Source organism: Macaca fascicularis, chromosome 16 (genome assembly GCF_037993035.2).
Source record: "Macaca fascicularis isolate 582-1 chromosome 16, T2T-MFA8v1.1".
Lineage (NCBI taxonomy): Eukaryota > Metazoa > Chordata > Mammalia > Primates > Cercopithecidae > Macaca > Macaca fascicularis.
Genome location: NC_088390.1, coordinates 85880515 through 85894046, shown reverse-complemented (window position 1 = coordinate 85894046; position 13532 = coordinate 85880515). Strand labels below are relative to the sequence as shown.

At 55.7% G+C, this 13532-nt stretch overlaps 1 protein-coding gene across 42 annotated transcripts in view; it reads left to right on the top strand.

Moving 5' to 3' along the window:
- Positions 1 to 13532, top strand: part of RBFOX3 (RNA binding fox-1 homolog 3) — a 522239-nt gene that overhangs the window by 122032 nt on the left and 386675 nt on the right. For all 42 annotated transcript variants that reach the window (XM_065532120.2, XM_074020776.1, XM_065532118.2 and 39 more), the window contains exon 2: positions 5154 to 5298. The gene's annotated coding sequence lies outside the window, so the exon portion shown is untranslated. The remainder of the gene's footprint in view (positions 1 to 5153; positions 5299 to 13532) is intronic.

Here is a 13532-nt window from a genome sequence, read left to right as displayed (position 1 = left end):
GAGCGCCTACTGTGTGCCGGCACTGGCCAGGCACTGGGGCACAGTGGTGAGCCAACACTGACGGGGGGCTAAGGACAAGGATGAGGATGGTGGTTCGGCCAGGCCCTCCCCTCCCCCGTCTCAACACATTCTTTCCTAGCTGTGCTTGCCCCTTGCTTCTGGCTCCCCCTGGCCTCTGCAGCATCTTGGTCAACACAAGTCCACACTTCTGACCAAAGGCAACTCGTGAGTCCAAGGTCGTCGGGGCCCACCGGGGCCCGCCAGGGCAGGTCATCTGACTTCTGCCTTCTCTGCCCTTCCCTGGGACCTGCTGTCCTGGCCTACTCTCTGCCTGGCCAGTGCGTCGCACCTGGACTATCTGCCTGTGGATTCTGTTCCAGCTACCTTGTGTGCCTCACCCACGCCTCTGCCACGGCCCTCCTCAACCTTCCCCTGTCCAGGCTGGGTGAACGTGCCTCGTCCCCAGAGGCTTCCTTCCCTCTTCTTCCCTCCCTCCGTCTCTCTCACTCCTTCCCCTACCTCCCTCTTCGTTTGTGTGTCTGCTTATTTTTTGGTAGAAGACACTTTATAGCAGTCCGAATGTTTATTTTTCCATCTTTGACAAGAATCTGAGAGGAGGTCTTTTGGGGCCAGAGCACCAGGGGCTGCCCCAGCTTCGTGCTACCTCGGGAGCAGTGCTGGCTGGTTCTGCAGCAGGCTGAAGCGGCTAGGCTGAGAGCTGGGAAGAGGAAACTGGCCAGCTGCAGATGGGGGCGCAGGGGTCTTTAAAATCCTTCTCTGAGACTGAGGTCCCCTCCAAGCCCCAGGGCACAGCCCTCACCCTTTGTAGGACACTCCTCACGCTTCCCAGCTCTTCTGGGGGCCCTGACACCCATGGCCAGCCTTCTGGGGATGCTTAAGCCTCTCCCTGGACCCCTATATTATTTGGGGGCTCTGACATTAAAGCAAGAGGATTAGATTCTGAGGAAGCAGGTGGAGGGTAGGGTCCAGGATGGCCCGTCTGTGTTCATGTGCATATGTGAGCATGTGTGCATGTGTGTGTGTGTGTGTGTAGGGGACAGGATGGGGCTCAGAATTCCCCACCTGACCTCCCAGAAGAGGGGGAGGTGAGGAGGCCTCAGAGGCTTTTCCCTGTGAAGGTCAACAGTGGGGTGTCCCTGTGTGCTCTGCTGTGTGGAGTGCTCCCTGTGTGCTCTGAGTGCTCCCTGTGTGCTCTGCTGTGCTGAGTGCTCCTTGTGTGCTCTGAGTGCTCCCTGTGTGCTCTGAGTGCTCCCTGTGTGCTCTGCTGTGCTGAGTGCTCCCTGTGTGCTCTGAGTGCTCCCTGTGTGCTCTGCTGTGCTGAGTGCTCCCTGTGTGCTCTGAGTGCTCCCTGTGTGCTCTGCTGTGCTCTGAGTGCTCCCTGTGTGCTCTGAGTGCTCCCTGTGTGCTCTGCTGTGCTCTGAGTGTCCCTGCGTGCTCTGCTGTGCTCTGAGCACTGCACTCAGCACATGGTGAGGGGCCATAAATACGGCTCAGAGAATGAGGAGGACACAGCTCGCTCCTGCGACAGACTGGACGCTTTTGTCCCCAACAAGTGGGGGAATGGCAGGCTGTGGCCTCGACCAGGCCCCGCCCACCGTGGTCCCTGCCACTGCGTGGGCTCGCCCTGAGAAGCCACCTGCAGCCCAGCCCAGGCCCCCACTCTGCTCCCACCCCTGCTGGGCTGCGAGGCCTCGAGAGCCTTCGAGGGGACTTGGTCACTGGGCCTTTTGCCTCCCACTGTGGTTCCACTCCTTCTGCCAGCCACAAGCCTGGAGTGAGCCCTGAGGTCCCCTAAACCCCGCAGCACCAAGGGGTCGGGTGTGGGGCATAGGGGTGCACGTGGAGGGGGCCATAGGCCTGTGGTCTGTGCTATGGGTGATGGTTGGTGTCTCCCACTGCGCAGTGGGGAAAAACATGCCATTACAATCAGGGACAAGCTGTTATCTCCCACTCAGCTCAGGCTGAGGAAAACAAAACCAGGCTGGGCCTATCGGTGGGGCTAGGACGCAGCACCTTCGCCCAGCTGGCGGCAGGGGAGGGATGCAGGACGCACAGGACTCGCCTACCAACGCCAAGGAGGCTCGGGCCCAGGCAGGGGTGGCTGCGCTGGGGTGGGTCCCCGCGCTCTGGACTCGGCAGCCTGTGGATCGCTCATGTCTCCATCCTCTAAGCTGGCGGCTGCAGGCGGGGCTGGGCACAACCCGTTAAAATGAAATAACCTCCTGTCAGCTTGGCTTGCAAGGTGCGGAGGAGAGGTGTGGGGGCGCCGGGAGCATCGCCTTCAGCTCGGCCTCTGGGGGGATGTGAAGACATTTGCACCCAGAGAAGGTGGCCTGAGTTTCAGGCATAAGACGTAAAGATCTCTGTGCTGGGGAGGGGAGCAGTGGGGTTGGAGCTTCTGTTGGGTTCCTTCATCACATCTCCCCACCCTGTCTTTGCTCCCTCTAATTCCTCCCCATCTCCTTCAAGGGGTTAGGTTCCCTGGCCCTGGACTGGCTGCCAGGCTGGGCAGCATCAGTGTCCATGTGGCCTCGGGGGATGACTGGGGATCCCCAGGGATGGACTCTGTTTCCATTCCTTCCTGTGGGCGCCTGCCCTGCCACGGCTGCTCTGGGGAGGGCAGCTCCATCCGCCTCAAAGGCAAGAGAACTGATGAGTCAGGAAGGGTGGCAGCCCCGGCAGACAAGCCCGCCTCTCCCCAGGCTCTCCTCCCACCCAGGCCCTGGGCTGCTTCTGCTTTGGGGGTGGTGGGAGAGAGCAGCAGGGCAGGAGTCTCCCTGGACCACCTGCCTCCATCCTGGCTCTGGGAACCCTGTCTGGGGAGGAGGTGACGTTGAGAGTTGAAGCAAATGCTTGGGAATCGCCTCCAGGACCAGAGGGGTATCCTGTGGTCTCCCTGAAAGCCCCGACAGGACCAGAGGAGACTTGAGGGCTTTCGGATGCTTCTGCTTCTCTGGTCACTGGGGCAGCTGGAAGCTGGGGCTGTGGGGGTGTGGACACCAGGCTCAGAGGAGGCTTGGCACAGATCTTCAGTCCTCCACAGACCTCCTTGCCCAGGGCCTGGTGCAGTGTGAGTTCTAGCTCTTGCCTTTTCTGCTCCTGCTGAGAATCAAGCACTCAGGTTGCAGAGAAGCCTGCTGCCTGCTTTCTCTCCCCACCAGGCCAGGCCCCTTCCTGGGGCCCCTTCCTGCCCAACCTGGGCTGCCTTCCACCTCCACCTGAGTCCTCTACTTCTGCTCAGGTCCCCTGCCCCCAGGCCCTCTCCCAGCCACCTCCTTGGCTGCATTTCATCCATGGAACTGTTCATATTACTTATACTTTTGCCATTGAAAAGTGGCTCCCACGCCCAGCACTGGGCACTGGGCTCGGCACCGATGGTCCCTGAAAGGCCAGATGTTCCCCAGGCATTGCTCCAGGGCTGCTGAGCTCTCTGGGATGCTGGTTCTGCTCTTCAGTGTGGGGGTTGTACTCCATTCAGTGACTGGATTTTAGGAAAAGAAACAAATTGGTTAATATATTATTGTTGTTGTCGTCGTTGTTTAAAACCCCGTTGTGAAATTTCTGGGTGCTGCCAGTGGTGGGGGTGATTCAGGGAATCACACAGCTCAGCCACTCCCTGGCCACCCCGATCTCATGACTCTATCCCAAAGACAGTCTCTCGGGTTGGTCAGAGTGGATCTCCTAGATAGTTTTTGTGTCCTGTCTGGCTGACGGCACACATACACTGTTTGGGTTGGAGTAAATTAAGCAAACAAGAATTTCCAGGTTCAGGTCTACCCCCTGCCAGCCCCTACCAACCAAACAAACAGAATCCTCCGGCCCCCTCCGTTTCCCGGGAATTCCTGCTCTCTGGTGTGATAGTGGGATATGATTCTAAATAAACCCAGAAGTATTAATGGGGGAGTAACTTTTGTGGGTTCATTCTTCATTCATTTACTTATTCACTCAGAAAAATATGGAGCGAGCCCCAGCTGTGTGCCAGGCACATCCTGGGCGTTGGGGATTCAGCACTAAATCCAGCAGATGTGAATATGCCTGCCCTCAGGAAGCCTGCATTCCAGCGGAGGCAAGGCGGGATGGCGGGATCCCAGCACATCCACGTGAAGCCAGATGTGCTAAGTCCCGGGGGGGGGAAATTCATGGGGGGAAAGGAGAAGGAAATGCCAGAGGAATGCTGGTTATTTTGATGGGGTGTTCTGTTCCTGGATGGCCTCGGAAAGGTGCCATATGTGCACAGTTCTGAGGCAGGTACGCAGGGAGGCAGGGAGGAACGGAGGGAGGCAGACAGGGAGGGAGGGAGGGAAGGAGCCCTGCAAATGTGCAGGGAAAAGCATTCCATGCAGTAGATGTGCAAAGGCGTGGTGCGGGGTGGGGTCCGGGAGGCATGCGCCTGCGTGGAGGGACAGCCAGGAAGCCAATGGGGCTGCAGGGGAGAGAGGCAGTGTGCTAGGAGAGGGGGCCAGACTGCCGAGAGCCCCAGAGGCCAAGGAGGGTTGGCCATGAAGCCGTCTACGAGCGCACAGCCGCCTTGTGAGACCTTGCATCTGATCTTCTTAGGAAGTCCCCAAATCATAGAAGCCCGACTCACCTGGCTTGCAGGCCGCTGAAACAACTTTAAGTGTTTCTTCCAAATGATACAGGACACCAGTGGAAGGCTGTGTCACCAGATCAGGACAGTGACATCATCGGATGAATATTTTTAAAAGAGAGGGACAAAGTAGCTGGGGGAGTGCAGACAGTGGTGGGTCCTGGAATCTAGGCTGGATGGGGGAGGAAGCGAGAGCAGGCGGCGGTGGGAGAGGCGATGGGGAGGAGCCAGCATGGTGGGGTGGAAGAGTTGCTGGGGGCGGAGGACCATCGCAAGTGGGCTGGGAGAGGGGCGGACCCGGGGATGGACTGCACCGTTGGTTGTTCGGCAATAGGGTCCTAATGATGTGTTTTCTGCAAGTTTCCTTTTACTCCCCTGGGGCATAAAAAGCGAAGTGCCCTTTGGAGGGTGCCAATCCCTGGTGGCAAATGGTTGGCTTTGAAGCTGCCCCCCCTTGTTTATTAGTACCAAATGTTTGTTTTAGATCAAAAGGAAGATGTTTCCTTCAAAGGCATTTTTTTTACTTGCTTTTTTCCCCCTGCAGGTTGAAATTCTGTCTCTGAGACGCTAACAATCTTCCTGCAGTTGCTGCTCCTCCCCAGCAGCCCCCTCCTTGCCAAGGACGGTCCAGAAGGAGCCCCACTGGGGCCTCCCCGCACAGCAAAGCAGACCTCACCTCCCACTACCAGGTAAGGCGGTCCCACCTGTCCACCACGCCCATCCCCAGAGTTTGCATTTGTGGAGAAAATCCATTTTAATGCGGCGATTTTATTTTACAGAAAGGGTTGCGGGGTAGGGACGTTCTCTGCCGGTCTCTAGTTTTCAGGTCATGGTGTCTTTGTGGAGTAGGAGGGGGGCGTCGACGGATGCCCAGGAAGGTATGGGGTAGAATTTTTAAGGAGTGACCGCTTTTCGTACCCTGAAGCCCATCAGCCTGGCTTCGGGGCAGTTAGTCCTGGAAGGAGGGTGGGCGGGGTGTGGGGTCCACTGTCTGGTGTCAGCAGAGATGCCATAGAATCCAAGGTCAGGGCCTGACCTTCCCCTGCACGGTTCATGTTCTGCTGCCCAGATTGCCCCGCAGCTCAGGGAGGGCCCTGAAGCCTTCGTGCGGCTCTAGAGGGGACGGCCCAATGCCTCTGTTCCCACCGCCCCCCGTTCAGCTCTGACACTAAGTGCCAGAGTCAGCGTCCGACTCCACAGGGTTCGGGCAAAGCGCTTTGTAAGACGGCTCTCACTTCGAATGCAACCTGCCAAGGCCACCTGCACTTGTGACCAGTGGCAAATTCAGAGGTTCCCAGGACCCCTCAGTTTTGATAATTTGCTACAATTCACAGAACAACAACAAAAAGGCACTACACTAAAAATGACAGGTGTATGACAGTCGTGTGACACACATAGGTTGAGGTCGGGCAGTGTCCTGGATATGGAACATCCACACCCACTCGCTGTGGAGCTAGGATGCACCACCCTGCTGGTTCACCCACAAGTTCACCACCCGAAAGCTCCCCGAGTCACGTGGCTGAGCTGTCTCCAGCCCCCTCTGCTCCCCTGAGGTGGGGAGTGAAATTTCCAAGCCTCTCATCACGTGCACGGCCAGCCTCACGATGGAAGCCCCCTAAGGGTCCTTATGAGTTGCAGGTCAGCACATGGTCAGGTATGGGCAGGAGTGGCTTGTTATGACTAACAGAAGACACTCCTATCCCTTGGAAACTCCAGAGGTTTTAGAGATCACCTCCCAGGAACGAGGGACAGACACCAGGTGAATTCTTTCTTAAGCCCCCGTGAGGTTCAGTGCAGCCCCATTCCCTGATGATAGACAGGGCAAAGCTGTGGGTCATTGACCCCCGTGCAGGGAGGACTGGAGCCCTGAAGCCTGCAGGCAGGCTTGCATGACGACCCTTTCTGGGCTGAGCAGATGATACCAAGAACCCTAGGCAAAGAGATCAGAGGCCCAGACACAGGCTGGTCTCTCCAATACCCATCAAAAGATGCCCTTTCCAGAGCCCGCAGAATCGGAAATCTCCACGCACAATCTGGGTGCATGTCCAGGCATGTGCTGCTTGCTTCTCTCTGGTGAAGGCCATGGGTGCCTTTCTCCGCTCCAGGGCTCCCTGGGGTCTTCTTGCCGTAGCTCATCGATCCAGACTGTCCTGCATTATTCATTCCACAGCCTCGAGCCCCCGATGTGCTGAGCCCTGTTTGGGGTGCTGGAGACGCAGTGGAGACAAGGTCAAGTTCTGGCCCTCATGGTGTTTATATTTAGCAGGGACATGGAGAATAAATGTATGTTAGGCGCACATAATGCTGTGAGGATAAATGCAGCATGCTAAGACCAAGGCGAACGGTGGGGGCTGTGGCTTGCACAGGACAGAAGGGCAGGCCCCGGGTGCTGATATTGTGAGCCGAGACAGAAGGAAGGGAGGGAGGACCCCAGGATGTCTGAGGGGAGAGCGTTCCAGACAGAGGGAATGGCCAGTCCAAGGCGCTGAGGCAGCGACATGCGGGCATGCTGGAGAAGTAGCAGGAGGGGCTGGCGTCCCGGGGTCTGGGGACTGTGCAGGTAGAGGAAGGAGATGACGAAGAGGGTCCAGGACTGGATGCAGTGGCCTTTAGGTTGGGGCTGAGGATTTTGGATGTTGTCTTAAGGGTGGTGGGAGCCACTGCAGGATTCTGAGTGAGGGATTAAATGGCCTGATTTGGGATGTATGAAGATGCCACCGCCTTCTGTGAGGGGGACAGAGTGGAAGCAGGGGACAGCCGAGGAGCCCACTGTCCCACTCTATCCCCGGAAGCACTAGCTCTGCCATGGACCCAGGAGGAGAAGAGTGGTGGATCTGGGCCCATGTCTGAGATAAGCCCTTAAACAATTCCCCTCCTCTGCTGAAACAGCTGTCACTCCATTCCGTAAACCATCAGGGACCCCTCGGGGAGCCCAGATGGGAAGGCCACACACCCCAGCCGGTACCAGGACAGAGAAGCAGCAATGTGACTGTTTAGAGGGCAGGAATCCCACTCCTCGTTCTGGCTCCTTCTGCCCTGGGGCTCGCCGCAGTGTCGTGGTGAAGGCAACGCTGCTGTGCCATCAGCCACGGCTCCTGGTCAGGTCACTCTGTGCCAAGATCACCGTGCTTGCAGGCTGTCTGAGAAAATATATATTGGACACGAGGTTTGGGGCTGGCCTCAGCGCAGGACGAGCGACCCCCTGACATCATGCTCTGTCTCTGGAACCTCAGAGGCCTAGTTCCAAGAAGATGCTTGCAGCTCTGTCCCTAGGGGAGAGCCCCGATGTACAGACATCCTGCAGGCCATGACAGTAGCACCATCTCCCGTGCTCCTCTGAAAATGCTACTTCCTGCTGCCTCCAAGAAGGAGGTTGCAGGGCCCAGCCTCACCTTTCTGTGGGTCTGAGAACCTATGTCCCCCAAATAGGTAAATTCTTAGGGTCATCAACAGTGAAAGCACAAGACCAGCCCACCCCCGAGGGAGGGTCTGGGAAGTCCAGGGGCTGGTGGGGTCACCCCACAAGCTCTTTTGGACCTGAGCTGCTTCCCTCGGTGTGTTCACTGTCCAGCCCCTTGTTGATTCCAAAGGTGTGCTCTGAATTGTGAAGTGAGGAATCTGCATTTCAGAGTCTGCCTTTTCTAGAAGGGTGAGGTCAAGGGGAGAGAAGGAAGCCCCTCTGAGCAAGAAGCAATGAGGTCTGAGGCCTGTGTGTGGCTTTGACTCTCTGCCTGTCTTTTATTCACCTTCAGGAGGGTGGGTGGTGGGTGTCTGAAGGAAGAGGGCCAGGGACACGTATCTGAGGTCAGGTGTGCCTGCAGACACCCTCCTGCTCCGCGTGCTCCTGGGTTATCCCTGCGGCCTGGACATGGGCTTCAGAGAAGGGGCTGCCAAAACCACCTTTGGGCTACCAGAGCTCTGGCATGTGGATGCCATCAATGGCCCAAAGGAATGTGACTAGAGGAAGGGGCTTCCTAAGAGGGACTTGGAAATTAGTGATGGAGAAACCCGGGGAGGGAAAAGCCTGCAAGAGCTTTTGCCCCAGTGAGGCAGGCTGGCCTTTCTGATTCAGGAATGGCCTTGGCAAGGAGGCCTTTGAGCAGGACTCCCCATCTCTGCAGGCGAGTCCTTGCTTCAAAGGAGAGTGTGGGGAGGAAGCCGTTTCCGCCTAGGACATTGCCTCAGCCCCGGTTCATTTCCTCTGCCTTGGAAAGGATCCCGTCAATTAGATCCCATTTTAAAGCTCATCCCTTTAAATATGGATTCAGTTTGGGTTTTACCGTATAGTAAATTCTAAGTCCTTATTAAAAACATGGATGGAAATTAATCTGCTGCAAAACGAGATTTGTCTGTTACATGCAGTGGCTGAGGCCTGGGGCAGATGGGTCTTTCAGGTCCACAGGGAAGAGATGGACCTGAGCAAAAGCTCCAGAGGAGGGTCATCTGCTCCTCCAACCCTGACCCTTCCCTTCCTTCCCCCCCGCCTTCGCCATTCTCATGGGGTAATAAGAATTTTCCTAAACCACGTTGCTGTCCATTGTTGGGGTCACTCAGAGGAGCCAAGGAGTGTGGTCAGTTGTCTCTTCTCCAGATGTTTTTGGGGACGGGTGCGCCTTTGTTCTGGAGCTGAGAGATAAACAAAGTCTTCTGCCCTGATGCAGACAGCCTGAGACGGGAGGGGAGGCTGCAGCGCACCCCGTGGGGTTGAGAGTGAGCCTGCCATGGTCAGATGGGAGCTGGGGCTGCCGCGCACGCCGTGGGGTTGAGAGTGAGCCTGCCGTGGTAGTGCAGCTTACACTATCCAAACTCATCCATCCACCCCGGACCCCACCCTCGGGGACGCACCCATGAGTGGCAACACGTGACTTCCCATAAATCATCTCCGAATGAGCGTGCTTCCTGCACTCATCCATCACGCCCGTCTCTTGTCTGCTTGTTTTTAAAAGCTGTTAAACTGGAATCCATCACAGGGGAGCATGGCACCCTCGAGGGCCAAGCCGAGACACGGGCTGCCCACATCAGCTGTGGGAATGTGCGTGGGGCTTTCTGGAGCACAAGCCTGAGCGTTGCCTGGCGGCAGGAAGAGGGAGATCATGGCTTCATCTAGTTACACCAGAAGTGGATGGGACGTTGCTCCCAGGCTTGCAGCGAATGCATTCCTGCCACAGGAGCTTGTCCTACGTGCTCCTGGGTGGAACAGGCGATGCCCAGCCGAAGGACGTTGCTGGGGTCTCTCCTTCCTGCGGGGGTATCTTATTTCCTTCTTGGATCCAATATTTTAATGAGAAGACTTTAGTTTGAGCCGGTCTTTGGAGACATGGGTCCTAAAATCTTCCATGATTCCTTTTCTATTGATAAATGTATTTGGAAAATATTTAGGAGGGGTGCCAAGCTCAGCCACTTCAGTCCCTCATTCTAATCCTGCCTAATTCTGCCACCTTGCCCCTTTGCTTGCTTGTTCTCGGAACAAGCTCTGAGGATGTCCCTGTGAGAAAGAGGATGCAAGACAAGGACCTGGGGCCCCACTCCATTGCTTCTGTTTCTCCCTTTCTTCCTCCTCCTCCTCTTTTCCTCTTTTTTTTTTTTTTGAAACGGAGTCTCTCTCTGTTGCCCAGGCTGGAGTGCAATGGCGCGATCTCCACTCACTGCCAACTCCACCTCCCGGGTTCACGCCATTCTCCTGCCTCAGCCTCCCAAGTAGCTGGGACTACAGGCGCCTACCACCATGTCCGGCTAATGTTTTGTATTTTTAGTAGAGACGGTGTTTCACTGTGTTAGCCAGGATGGTCTCAATCTCCTGACCTCATGATCTGCCTGACTCAGCCTCTCAAAGTGCTGGGATTACAGGTGTGAGCCACTGTACCCTCTGTTTTTAAATTGATCTTTATTTATTTTTTTGAGATGGAGCCTTGCTCTATCACCCAGGCTGGGGTGCAGTGGCGCAGTCTCAGCTCACTGCAACCTCTACCTCCCGGGTTCAAGAAATTCTCCTGCCTCAGCCTCCTGAGTAACTGGGATTACAGATACACGCCATCATGCCTGGCTAATTTTTGTATTTTTAGTAGAGACGGGGTTTCACCCTGTTGGCCATTCTGGTCTCAAACTCCTGAGCTCAAGTGATCCACCCACCTCGGCCTCCCAAAGTGCTGGGGTTACAGAGTGAGCCACTGTGCCCGGCCTTCCTCCTCTTCCTTTTCTTCTTCTTCCTCTTCTGTCTCCTTTTTCTCTTTCTCCTCTTCCTTCTTTTTTCTCTCCCCCTACTTCTTTCCTTTCTCATGCCTCCTCCTCTTCCTCCTTCTCTGTCTGTCTGTCTCTCTCTGTCCGTCCACCCCATTGAGGAATTGTGTGCACTTCAGGTTTTTCTGTACGTTCTCTTCCAGGGCCCCTAATTCTGCCACTCTGCCTCTGTCTATCCTTTCTATCATCTGGTTCCTTCTCTGCAGTTCTGGTGCCTTGGCAGTCAGCACTTACCCCTCACAGGGGTCGGGGAGGAGATGAGAAGACATCAGAGATGCCTTATCCCTTCTCCTTTCCTCTTCAAGGGGAAATGTGTGGCTGGAATCCTTCACACCCCCTGAACTGACTGGCGTGGGGTTTGCCTCCAAGAACTCTTTGTCTCCAGACAGATGTCACAGACCTCAGTGGCAGTTGTGCTATTTTGTCCCATCTGCTTCTGGCTTCGCCTCCCTCCTTTTCTTCGCCCTATACTTGTTGGCTGAAGGATAAAACTGCTTGTTGGCACTGGTGTGACATTTTTTTAAAAAATAGAAAAACGGGCCAATATTTTTCCTTGGTGACTTTTGAGCACTGTGAGTGAGCGGCGGAGGAGGTTGGGCGGGTCGCAGAGGGCGCTGTCGGCGAGTTCCCCAGGACACCGCTCCCAATTACAGCCCATTAGTCACTCCGAGTGTTAAAGCATTAAGAACAATTAAGGGTGAGAAGAGCTTCCAGATGTAGTTCCAGTGCTGGAGTGGGAAGGGAGGCCCTGCCGCTGCTCCCCAGATGGAAATAATCTAAGGAGAGGAGCCAGCAGGGCTTGGCCCCTAGAGTGTCATTGGCCCCCACAGCCCAGGGTGTCAGGTGCAGCCCCCAGGACAGTCGACCTGGCCAGTGGGGCTGGAAATTCAGATCATCTGGGTCGATGTCCTGTGACTGCCATCACAGAACGCCACAGACTGGGTGGCTTCACACAATAGCTCTTTGTTTTCGCCAAGTCCTGGAGGCTGGGATCCAAAATCAGGGTGGCAGTGGGGTTGCTTCTCAGGGAGGAGCTTTCCCAGCATACGGAGGCCTTTCTCCCGGCTCTAGGGGCCACTGGCCATCCTCTGTGGGCCTTGGCTTATAGACGCACCGTCAGTCCAGTCTCTGCCTCCATCATCATGAGGCAACCCCACCCCCATGCCTGTCTGCCTGTCTGCTGCGCGTGACATTCCTGTGTGTGTGTGCATTTGTGTGTGTGTGCATTTGTGTGTGTGCGTACATGTATGCATGCATGTGTGTGCATGTGTGTGTTCTCATTTCCATCATCTTCTAAGGATACCAATCATTAGATGAGGGCCTACCTCTTAACTTGATCACATGTGCAAAGACCTTATTTCCAACTAAGGCCACAGTCCCAGGTCCTGGGGCTTAGGGATGGAACATGTTTTGAGGGGACGTGATTCCACCCACTGTATCCTCCAAGGCTGCCAAGGAGGAAGATGAGCTCAGGCACTATGACTCTATAGCCCACGACTCATCCTGAGGTGTCCCCTGGCCCTCACAGCCCTGATCTCACCCAGACACTGAGAAGCTCTGAAAAAGAACCATCCCTTGGCCGATTTTAAGACAATGATAAGAAGGTGTACAGGCCGAGCAGTAAAACCAAGGCCAGAATGACTGGAGCTGTAAGAGTAGACATCGGAAGAACCCCAGGACCCCAGGTCAGAAGGCCGTCCACAGACCTAGAGGAGAGGGAGGTGCCTGGTGCGATGGGCTGAGATCCTTCTCTGTCCCCCGCCCACTTCCCACCTCCCACTGCTGCGATCGGACTTGAGAACAAACTAAGAATTAAAAAGCCAGACCCCAAATCTAAACCTAAAAATAAACAGTTCGTGCTGCAAGTTTTGGGCGCACACTTGTCACAGGAGAGAGAAACCGGAGTCTTGCTCTGCCTGTGGGAGAGGGAGGCGTTGTAGAGCTGGGCCAGGAGAGGGCAGCCCGTGAGGTCTCTCCAGGGGGCTCCTGAGATGCGGAAGGAATGGATCGGAAGGAAAGGTCGGAGCCAGGCCTGAGAAGCAGAGGGAAAAAGAGACCTCTGGACACATTTTTGGGTGGGCACGTGAGGCTCTGGTGGTGAGGCAGGCCAGTGGGCGTGCAGCAGGGACTAAGTCAGGTGGTGATGGTGAAGGTAAGAGTCCAGGGCTGGGGGAGACCCATGAGGACTTTTGGAAAAGGAACTAATGGCACCAAGGAATGAGGGGAAATTGAGGCAGGAAACAGATTCTAGGTATACGCTGCACTGAAGTTCACAGGTACAAAAGTCAAATGTGAGTGAGGTGACCTTCTGCACAGATTTTGCTCCCCTATTTTCCCTCTGCATGCACAGCCCACCCTCCTCTGAGATGCTGAGTCCCCCAGCGATCAGGGCCATGTCTTCAGTGAGAGTCAATAAATGATTGTCGCCCTCCGTCGAGGGGAAGGAGGGCGTGTTCCAGGATGGTATGTTCCAGATGGTATGTTGACACGTGTGCAAACACGATCCAAACAGACCCCTCACACAGAAGTAACTGCAGAATTTGTGACTGCACCATCACAGAGATGTTCTGGATGGAGAAACATGAGAAGGTTCCACACGGATCTGTAGAAATCCATTCGTTTTAGATACAAAATTATCAAGGGCCACCAGGGACCTGAGTTAACGGCATCCAGAGCCTAAGTGGTT